This window comes from Salminus brasiliensis, chromosome 1, assembly GCF_030463535.1.
Source record: "Salminus brasiliensis chromosome 1, fSalBra1.hap2, whole genome shotgun sequence".
NCBI classification, from domain to species: Eukaryota; Metazoa; Chordata; class Actinopteri; order Characiformes; family Bryconidae; genus Salminus; species Salminus brasiliensis.
In genome coordinates this window covers 85,894,539-85,904,935 of record NC_132878.1, presented here as the reverse complement: position 1 = coordinate 85,904,935, position 10,397 = coordinate 85,894,539, and the positions used below count along the sequence as shown (strand labels likewise).

The window sequence follows — 10,397 nt, the reverse complement described above, 5'->3', positions numbered from 1 at the left end:
ACAAATTCCAGTTCCTGACAGGAGCAAGAAATGACAATTTTTGCCTAATGCTGCTTTAACATGATCAGATTTCTCCCACATCCAAGCTGTTTAGTGTTACAAAGTTCTTGGTCTGAAGGTTGTAATTACTCAGAATCTCACCTTGCCATGCTTGAGAAAAAAAGAAAAAACCTGGTCAGCTGGTTAAACTTGGTTTGACCAGCATGGGGCATGTTTTTGTTTGAGCTTTTGATGGTTTATCTGGTCTATAAGAATGATCAACCAATATGACCAAGTTGGTCGACCAGCATGTCCAGCATGGCTAAGACCAATCCCCCAGTATGACCAGCTTGACGATCAAGCTTTGTCAAGTTGGTCATGCTGGTGGGCTAGCTAGTCCCTCAAACTCAAAAGAAATATATATGAAGCTGATCAGGAGCAACCAGCTAGCTTACCAGCATAGGGCTATATTTTCTCTTGGATGACCAGCTTTTCAACCAGCTTGACCATCAAAGACCAGCTTTGACCAGCTTAGACCATCTGAAACCAGCTACAAGCAAAAGCTCATCTTGGCTAGGCTGGATTTTTCAGCAGGGTGCAGACACGTAAATTGATAATACTGTGGATCTGCACATGTGAAGCACAAACCTGAATAGGAATGGCAAGAAATGTGTGTGTTTACCAGGTAAATTCAACTGTATAACAGTCACTACTACTACAAATAAATTTCAGCTCATATGCATTAAATATTGAACCCATGGCATGAACCTAAAACAGTGCATTTTAGTTATTTTGCAACACATAATGGTGCCTTGTGGTGTTTTAGAGTGATGAAATTGGTGCGTCATAACATTTCACAAAATGCTTACTGGTAGTGTTAAACTCTTCACGAGAAAGGCATTTCAAATTCAAAGGAAATATCATCATCAGTATTTTTTGCCAGGGTGAGACCACACTTTTGTGTGAAAGTTGCTTCGCCCTTTGCGGTCTTGAACTATTCCACAATTGAAACTACCATTATATTATCAGTAGGTGAGTAGTATGTTTTGTAAGTGGGGTGAGTATGGGCAGGGTCTTAGTGAATTCCTGCTCAAAAACACTACCTTAAATTCAGGAAGGGCTTGTTAATTTGGGAGCAACACACTGGATCCAACTAATTAACAAGCCCTGGAACACAGCTCTGAAACACAGGAACCAAATTTGGCAGTGATGCTGTGTGTTTTCTTGTTTGTTGCGTAGGGGTGTGGAATGATCTTTGCAGCTTTCCAGGCAGGAAATTTACAGCAGACATCGCACCCTGCAAAAACTAATTTAAGAGAGGAAGCACCATGCCAAATATGTGTACAGGAGTCCTAACAGCAATGTATAATTGAGCAATATAAAATCAGCATGAAATCAATATCTGAAGTTTTTCACTTTATTTATTTTTTAACCAGATGGTTAACACTGAATCAATGCTACAAAATAAACTATCCAAAAGGGACACCACCCTTTACTATTTTCAGTCAAAGAATGTACTTATCCAGTTTAGAAAATTGGGGTTTCCTGTCTGGAAAGCTGCAAAGATCATACCACACCCCTACTCAACAAACAAGAAAACACTTAGCGTCCCTGCTAAAAAAAAAAAAAAAAACAGACATATTTGCCATGCTTGTTTCAGTTAAATGTTATTGTCAGGTATACCAAAAATGTGTATGTCAGTTATAACAGTTCTTATTTCAATGGCAAAAATAAGCATAGTTATTGTGATGATTGCACCTCATAATAATAATTCATCAGACAAGCCATTTCTTAACACTATAGACTACATAACAGGATTAAGACAAAGAAAGCTGTATGGGACAGATGGATGAGGACAGGTTAATTAAACTGAAAGCAGCAGTGCCTTCAATTTTTGATCATATGTTTAGCTGGAATTATGATCCCCTAACACAATTGCCTATAACCATTTAATACATTCATTTTCAATTTTGCCAAATTACCAAACAGACGATGAAAGCATTAGATATTTAAGGAGAGCTGAATCGTCCGCAGAAGAGAATGCTTTGAGACGATTTGTGTCTGGTGAAAAAGAGGAATGGGTGGTCTGCCACAAATCTCTCTTGGCACTGCCAAGCGCACTGTAAAATTTTGATAGCAGTCACCGCAGCTGCTTCTGTGCTCTCTTCATTCACCTCCACAGAGGATTTATGCACCACCTTGGACAGCACTAGATCGTCACAAGGTGACATGTGTGAGAAATCACACTTGACTGGGTCAAAGGCATCCACCATGCCCATGCTGACGAGCAACCCTTTCATGTCATAGGTCGTTTCCAGTTTGAACCGTGGCAAAGACACCTGCACCTCCACATTGTCCATCATATCAGGCCGTGTCCACTCCATGAAGTTCTCATAGGTGAAATTTTGCTCAAGCTGAAAGAAAAAAGTGTCAATGTGAATATATAAGAGATACCTAGAAATTATATAAGTGAAATATTACAGGAAGTGGACAAAATCCTGCACCTCACAACTGGGATTACACATTTTCTCTTCCCAACATTCTAAACACCCACTACATCTCAAGCTCTATCAGGAAGGTACCTCCCTTCGTCAGTATTTCTCTTCATTTAGCTCACTTCCGTGATCATCTCTCTCATTCCTCTTTGTTGCTGTCTGCATTTATGACCCAATTCCCGTTTATTTATGAACATTCCCGTTATTATCTTTTGTTAAACATTTAGCTGTTTGAAGTGAAATCATACAGAGAGATGATCCCACCCCATGCAACACTTCAATCACACAGTGTACTTCCCCACCCAATTAGTAATTAGTAAAAGACAGAAAAAAAGAAATAACACAAGAAGACATGAAAGATCCAAGACGCCCAGTGAGCAAACCAATGGAGACAGTGGCAAGAAAAACTCCCACAGAGCTAGAGGAAGAAACCTTGGGAGGAACCAAGACTCACAAGAGGGACCCGACCCATCCTCCTCTGGTCAGAACTATTTATAAGTTATTGATAAAAGTTAACAAACCATCTACTGTTGAACTGCTCTGATCATAATCATAATGTATTAATCATGGTGTAGTATAACTTAATATAGTCATGGCAGTGATGGTCAGAGTAATGAGAGTAATGACAGTTAATAGTGGTGATATTAATAGTGGCAGATAGTTAAGAGTCCATTTAGGTTTTAGCATGGTCATTTAACAGGTAGCAGTGGTAGGAGGGTGTGCCGCTGGTCTGACATGGGTAGTGGTGGGGGAGGGGCCTGCTGATTGTACTGGTAGGTGGCAGCTGTTCTGACGCAGGTAGAGGGGACCTCAGCAGGCAATCTTCCAGCAGGTCGGGCTGGGTGACCATTTACTCTGAGAAGGTAAAAAGACAGAGTTAGTTCTGAGAGGATTTTATGGAGAGCAGGGAATGTTGAACAGTATCAGAGTGTGTCTGACGACTCCGGCAGGTCTGACTATAACAGCCTAATTAAAAGGAGCGAGTCAGAAGGTAACACAGACATGGGAGCACCCTGAAACACTAGTGTCCGTCTGCTCCACCGTCCACAAATCTGAGTGATCGCGTGTAAGCAGCGAGACGACAGCTCCAGCATCTCAGTGTACTACAATTCCCTGTGTCTGCGCCCTGGACCTGCAACCTTTATCTAAGGGGAAACATGAATTACCAAAAGCTAAACTAAACAGATGGATTTTCAGCGTAGATTTAAAGACTGAGACTGTGTCTGAGTCCCAAACATTATCTGGAAGTTTATTCCAGAGTTGGGGGGCTTTATAAGAAAAGGCTCTTCCCCCTGCTGAGGTTTTCTGAATTTTGGGAACTACTAGGAAACCAGCACCCCGAGATCTATGTAATCTTGATGGTTCGTAATATGTAATAAGATCCTGCAGGTACTCAGGAGCGAGGCCATGTAGGGCTTTATATGTTAATAGAAGAATTTTATATTCAATATGGAATTTAACTGGGAGCCAATGAAGTGCTGATAGAACTGGACTGATATGGTAATTTTTTCTAGTTTTAGTAAGGACCCTGGCTGCAGCATTTTGAACTAGTTGAAGTTTATTGAGGTTCCTGATGGAACAACCTGACAAAAGTGCATTGCAGTAATCTAGCCTTAAGGCTGCTCTCTCCCTTCTTATCCACAATCACTGACTAAATCTTTCAGCTACTTCTGACAGTTCCTTCATGGCTGCCCTCAGGAAGCGGCATCTGAATCTGAATACAACCAGCAAAGACGTAGCAGACATTGTTACAAACACCAATCTCTACTGGTCAAATAAATAAATAATAATAATAAAGTTTTCCTCCTGTATGTCTTATACATTGATTAAGTAGACTGCCATTGGTTTAACTCACTTAAATTAAATGCTATACTTTACCTTCTCAAGCCCAGTAGTGTCGTCCTGCATCTCACTGGGTAGCATGATTAGCATGCTTCCTGCATACGGCATTTCCAGTATCGACAGTTCATATCAGGGATATGGGCCAGAGGAAACTTTGCTTTCTGATACATCATCTGCACTGGTTAAGTGTCTTTCTGCATGAATCGAATAGAAAACGCAACATTTAATTCATATAATAAAACATAACTTCTTTATTTTAGACACAGCTTACTCAAAGTGACCAGTCTTCTGCTAAAGTTACACCATAGTCACTGAAAACACCATATCTGCACCAATGCCTGTCAAACTGGATTCATTCCAGGCCACAACTCAGCAGAGATAAGGGTTTTCCTTCCCTAAATTCTGTCAGAATAGTACAGTCTGCAGTGCTGTGGCTCAATCAGCTAAATTCTACAAATAATTTACCCTCAAATTGTCTACAGGGCTGTAGGTCTGGTCTTCTGTGATGTTGTGTTCTGTGTAATTTGATTAGTATTGTCTTGCTTCTTTTATGTTTTTTTATCTAATGCTCTGTAAAATAACGTTGGGTTGGAGAAATGTTCTCACCAAATAAATGGCATACCATAGGATCCATTTCTTTAAAACTATGAGAGCCTAATGTAACACAATGTCCTTTGGAATGCTGAGGAGACTGTCGTTGCTGTCATACAAAAACCTAAGGTTCTCCTGTAAAGATGCCATTTCGGAGAACCCTTTTTTGCTGGACAGTGAGGATATGACTGATCATTAAGAGGGTGCTTGGCCCCTGATTACCTTGTTCAGCTTAAATGGAACCTCTGTTGTCCTTGCGGACTGGAACTGCTTCTCCCAGTTGCCCTTCATGGCATTCACCAAGACAAGTCTGGTCAACTCGTCAACATCTCCTTCAGCCAGCAAGTCCTTGATCTTTTCTAAAATGAACATTGAATTGTTAAAGGCACATTTTAAGAAGAATAACATCTAGCTTTGCAGCAGTTAGACTATGGAGTATATAGTTCTACTGATAACGTGTGATATCTGCCTTGGTCAGTATGAGGACAATACAGAACTACAGCACCCAGGAAAAAGTTTATAAATCCAGATGACCAGGTGGCTCACTCTTCAAAACAGGACAGCATTAATATGGTAAATATGTGCTGGTTATTTGCCAGTATGTACTTGAAGATCTTTTAAGATATTTTTTTCATGAAATCAACTTACATTTCAAATGTACATGAATTTACATTCACATAAGTTTGTGTTTTCTGGTAAAAACATTGTACATCATGAGAACAGGCTTTGTATTTTGTATTTCCTCAGTAAGAACAAAACAGAATCCTCAGTTTTGATTCTGTGATTTGTTTGATTCTATCACTAGCAAACTTAAACTACTAAAAGGTATTGATGAGCTAAATCAGGTAGTGGATGATAACTACACATAACACAAGGGAAGTTTTGTAATGGTTAAGAAAATGGTTAAGAGAAATGGTTAAGTTCAAACAGTACGGAATAAATAAAACCTTGTGTATGCTTTTCCCCCCACGTGTTAATTTTTACACGTGCAGCCTCTGATTTGGTTTTAAAATCAACAGGTTCCAGCTCAGCATGGTAGTACGTTTTTGTGTCACCTAGGAATTTCTACAACTAAACACCACATGGTAATTACTGCATTATGGTGATGATCCACAGCTATGTGAAAACTAAACTTCTGTGCATTATGGTTAGAGGTGGCAGAAGTATCATACTATACTATAGAAAAAGTAGAAATACTCTGGTTTACAAATATTTGAAGTAAAAGTAGATGCTCCTAGTTGTACATTAGTACAGTAAAAAAAAAAAAAAGGGAAAAGTATTTCTTTGAGAATAATTTTTCTAAGGAGTGATAGATGAACACAACCACGGCATTTGACTGTAAAAAATGGTGCAGCCTCTTCTGCAAAATCATACCAGTAAATTTAATCTTTGCTCTTTTTTTTATATTTAAAATACTGAGTACATTGGAATCAGTTTACATTTTCTATTGAATCACAGAACTGAAGTTCAGCTTTTCCTTTCACATGAACCGAAGGTTTCACCAATTCAGATTTGCCAAAAGTAGCGGGCTCGATTAAATAATAAATAAATTACATATTTGAATGAACAAGTCTGTTTTGAAAATGTAGTAAGTAAACGAATCCTTCTTTAAATTTAGGGCAAAGAGGTAAAAAGCCACCGCAGTGAGCCAGTGTTCTGCCCTATGCAAGATGAACAGAACAGAGACAATTTAGCAAATGCCATTCCCTATTTTCAGCATCTTTGGTTAATCTGCTAGTCTTTAGCCAGCACCTGTAGAAGGCACTGCAGTTGGAGGATATTTTTAAGCTGGAGCACAGTTTTGCTGGAGAGTTACTCACATTGATCATGCCAGGCATGCCGCCATTATAAAAAACATGCCTTACCTCCAAAAAATTGCAGGACTGCTCTCCATAAAGCCGATTGGCCAGGCTGGGAGCGTATGGAGCTCTTGCTTTGTTCAGTTCACCCATGAGCTTGCTGAAGCCAATGTGGACGTCATCCTTGGCTTTGCTGAACTGCAAAGACTACAGGGGTAGAGGATACATGAATACATTTAGAAAATAAATGCAGTGAACAGATTGACATTGAGGCCAGAAAGCCATTGCAGAAAGTGACAGTGAAGAGTAGCTCCCTCCTGAGACAGGACTATTCATGTTATATCGATGATTAACTGCAGGGGTTCCACCATTGCACACTGCTTTTAAGAGATAAGATAAGATAATCCTTTATGAGTCACACAGTGGGGAAATTCTCAGTGTCACAGCAGAAAAGGAAAGCAAGACACTCTGTAGATAAATTACACTATATACACAATATAAATAATAGAAGTGAAAAAGCAATAACAATATTATTTACAGGTAATTGCAAATGACTCTTAATTGCACGTGTGGGGGGTATTGCACATTGTATTTTTACATTGAGGGATCTCTATTCCCTGAACATGTGTGTGTAGTTTAAGTGTGTGTGTATGTGATCCGCTGGGAGCAGTGCTGGTTGTGGAGTCAGACGGCAGGAGGAAGGAAGGACCTGCGATATCGCTCCTTCACACACTTGGGGTGAAGCAGCCTGTCACCTAAGGCTGTTACTAAATTCTGCAATATCAAGAGCCTGTTCTAACGAGAGCAACACTGACATAGCCCAAAACTCGGCCATCTGCATCTGCATTCCCTATTTGCCCCCTCACCACTTGGACAGTTGGTCCAGATGTAGGCCAGATGCAGTTGCCGGAAATTTTAAACTAGATCTAGTTGTTAAACTATTGACTGAGTGTTTGTTTAAATGTGTAGTATTAAATACTGCACATTAATTGGAATTATAATAATTATTATTAACATCATTATTGATTTAAATAGAAATGTATTTATTTTGATTATTATGCTAAATTGTATTGTTTATATATATATATATATATATATATATATATATATATATATATATATATATATATATATATATTAAATATATATATATTTATTTATTTATTTACTTACTTCTCTTCATTCAGAGAGGTATGTGGGTCACTAGTAAATGCCAGATGTGGCCCAGGTTCAGGTCACATTAATTTTAGCTAACTGTCTGAAACCATATATTATATGCAAAGCATATAGTCTGAGATCACTGGACTATACCGAGTTTAGAATACTGACACTTCACAGCACTGGTAAAAAAAGTATCTTACAAACATCCTGCCAGGTTTAATAAGGACAAGAAGAGAATTTAACGAGAAGAGGGATTTACGTCCCAATCCGCACACAGCTAGAGTACACTAACGAGTGCCCTAATTCTAATGATGGTGCACTATTTGTCAATAATGCTGCATTCAGCTTCTCTTCTGAAGGTTGTATAAGTTGTACAGATGGTGAATTATAGCATCCTGCTTTTGAAAAGCACAGAGATCACACAGGTTTACAGGTTTTTCCACCCATGTATTAATATTTACATGTGCAGCCTCTGATTTGGTTTTAAAATCAACAGGTTCCAGCTCAGCATGGTAGTACGTTTTTGTGTCACCTAGGAATTTCTACAACAAAACACCACATGGTAATTGCATTATGGTGATGATCCACAGCTATGTGAAAACTTCTGTGCATTATGGTTAGAGGTGGCAGAAGTACACAGGTTTCATACTATACTATAGAAAAAGTAGAAATACTCTGGTTTACAAATATTTGAAGTAAAAGTAGATGCTCCTAGTTGTACATTAGTACGGTAACAAAGGTATTTCTTTGAGAATAATTTTTCCTTAGGAGTGATAGATGAACACAACCACGAGCTTTGACTGTAAAAAATGGTGCAGCCTCTTCTGCAAAATCATTCAAGTAAATTTAATCTTTGCAGGTTTACAGTTTTTCACTGGTGGAGAAGTGGTGGAGGTCGCATTATACTTTCATCTTATAAATGTATGTATAATTATCTTTAATCTAGCTTCAACTTTCTCACTTTTTAATCATAAATAAAAATTTTATGGAGTGCTTCAATTCAGTACACAAGTGGGAGCATTGGTGGGGCTCAGATTTCGACAGCTCTTGAATGCACGGTTGTAGTGGCCTTCACAGAAGCGCGTCCTGGACATGAACACTGGATTCCATGTAATCAGAGACTGTAATTACATGAAACAACAAATCTAAAAGAAAAATGCTCACAGAATCACGTCTAGACTGAAATGCAGACACAGCTCCACAACACCACCATGCTCCAAATAAAGGGTGGATATTTCTTAACCCTTAACTCTATATAACGAGCCAGTAGTTAATCCCAGAGTGGTTACAGATAGTGTTACTTGCTGTATAGCTGTGTCGACACTTCAGGGCACTCACCCCCGCGGTCAGGCAGCTTCGGGTCCAAAGCAGTGCTCCAGTAGATCTGAAGAACATCAGGGGCACTTTCAGCCTCAAAGCGTTGCAACGGCATCTGAGGGCTGCTACGTTGTCTCTCAAAAGATGTATCAGCGGTGTTAACCAATCAGCAACGAGAGGCAGAGCACACAGCAGATTATCTGCCTCTAAAGTCCTGTAGTCAGCTTGCAGTCGGCTTTGCTTTACAGAATAGGCAGACTTAAATGACGTGGTCGCTTAGGACCCCAACACCACCAGGGGGGCCCCAAGGGCACCAAGATATTATGATAAAAATACAAAGAACATTGAATAATAAAATGGTAAAGTAGTGTTACACAGGTAACTGCTGCCACTGTTGGGCAAATGCAGACACGTGCCGCCCGGGTCCCGGGTGCTTCAGCGTATTGCGCAATATCTTTCTCCCTATGAAATGATGAAGCATCTGGTGCTGAGGTGGTGGTATGGGAGACCTAAATGAAAATGTGCTTAGGGTCCTATAAAGGCATGACAAGGTGTACGCCACATTCAGTCTGGTCCTGATGAGCAGTGTAGCCTCAGTGCTGTCTGTAGGCCTTGTGTAAGCTAAGGGAAAGCTCTACTGTGCCACATATGGGCATAATGCCAACTACAGAATAATGCAGTGGGACAGTGAGGCAGAAGGAAAGTGGAATCTCTCACTGTCCCAGAATGATGGGTCTGGCAGCGAACTAGCAGATGACCCCTACAGCAGTGGGTGGACCACACGTAGGTGTTAACTAAAAGGCAAAATAGCATACTCATTATGCTTCATCATACCGGCAGCATTACTTCCCCCAGATAAAGCTCTGCTGCCAGAGAACGGGAAATACATGCATAATAAGATAAAATGGGATATATGGGATGGGAATGGGATATATTTTATATTTACTTTTCAGGTATTTAGCAGAAGCTCTTTTCCAGAGTGACTTACAAAAGTGCTTCACTGTTTACTCAGAAAATACCCTTAGCTAGTTTGTATAGACTAGGATCCAAAAGATACAGTGCATCACAAAAGTGAGTACACCGTTCACATTTCTGCAGATATTTAATGACATGATGTCGTCATGAAGGAGTGGAAAAGCATTCCAGTGGCAACCTGTGAAGCTCTGGTAAACTCCATGCCCAGGAGAGTTAAGGCAGTTCTGGAAAATAATGG

The 10,397-nt window shown here is 39.7% G+C and overlaps 1 pseudogene; it reads right to left on the bottom strand.

The window, feature by feature from the left end:
- Positions 1 to 1,612: 1,612 nt before the first annotated feature.
- On the bottom strand, positions 1,613 to 9,299 carry LOC140556066 (leukocyte elastase inhibitor-like; annotated as a pseudogene).
- Between the last annotated feature and the right edge of the window lie 1,098 nt (positions 9,300 to 10,397).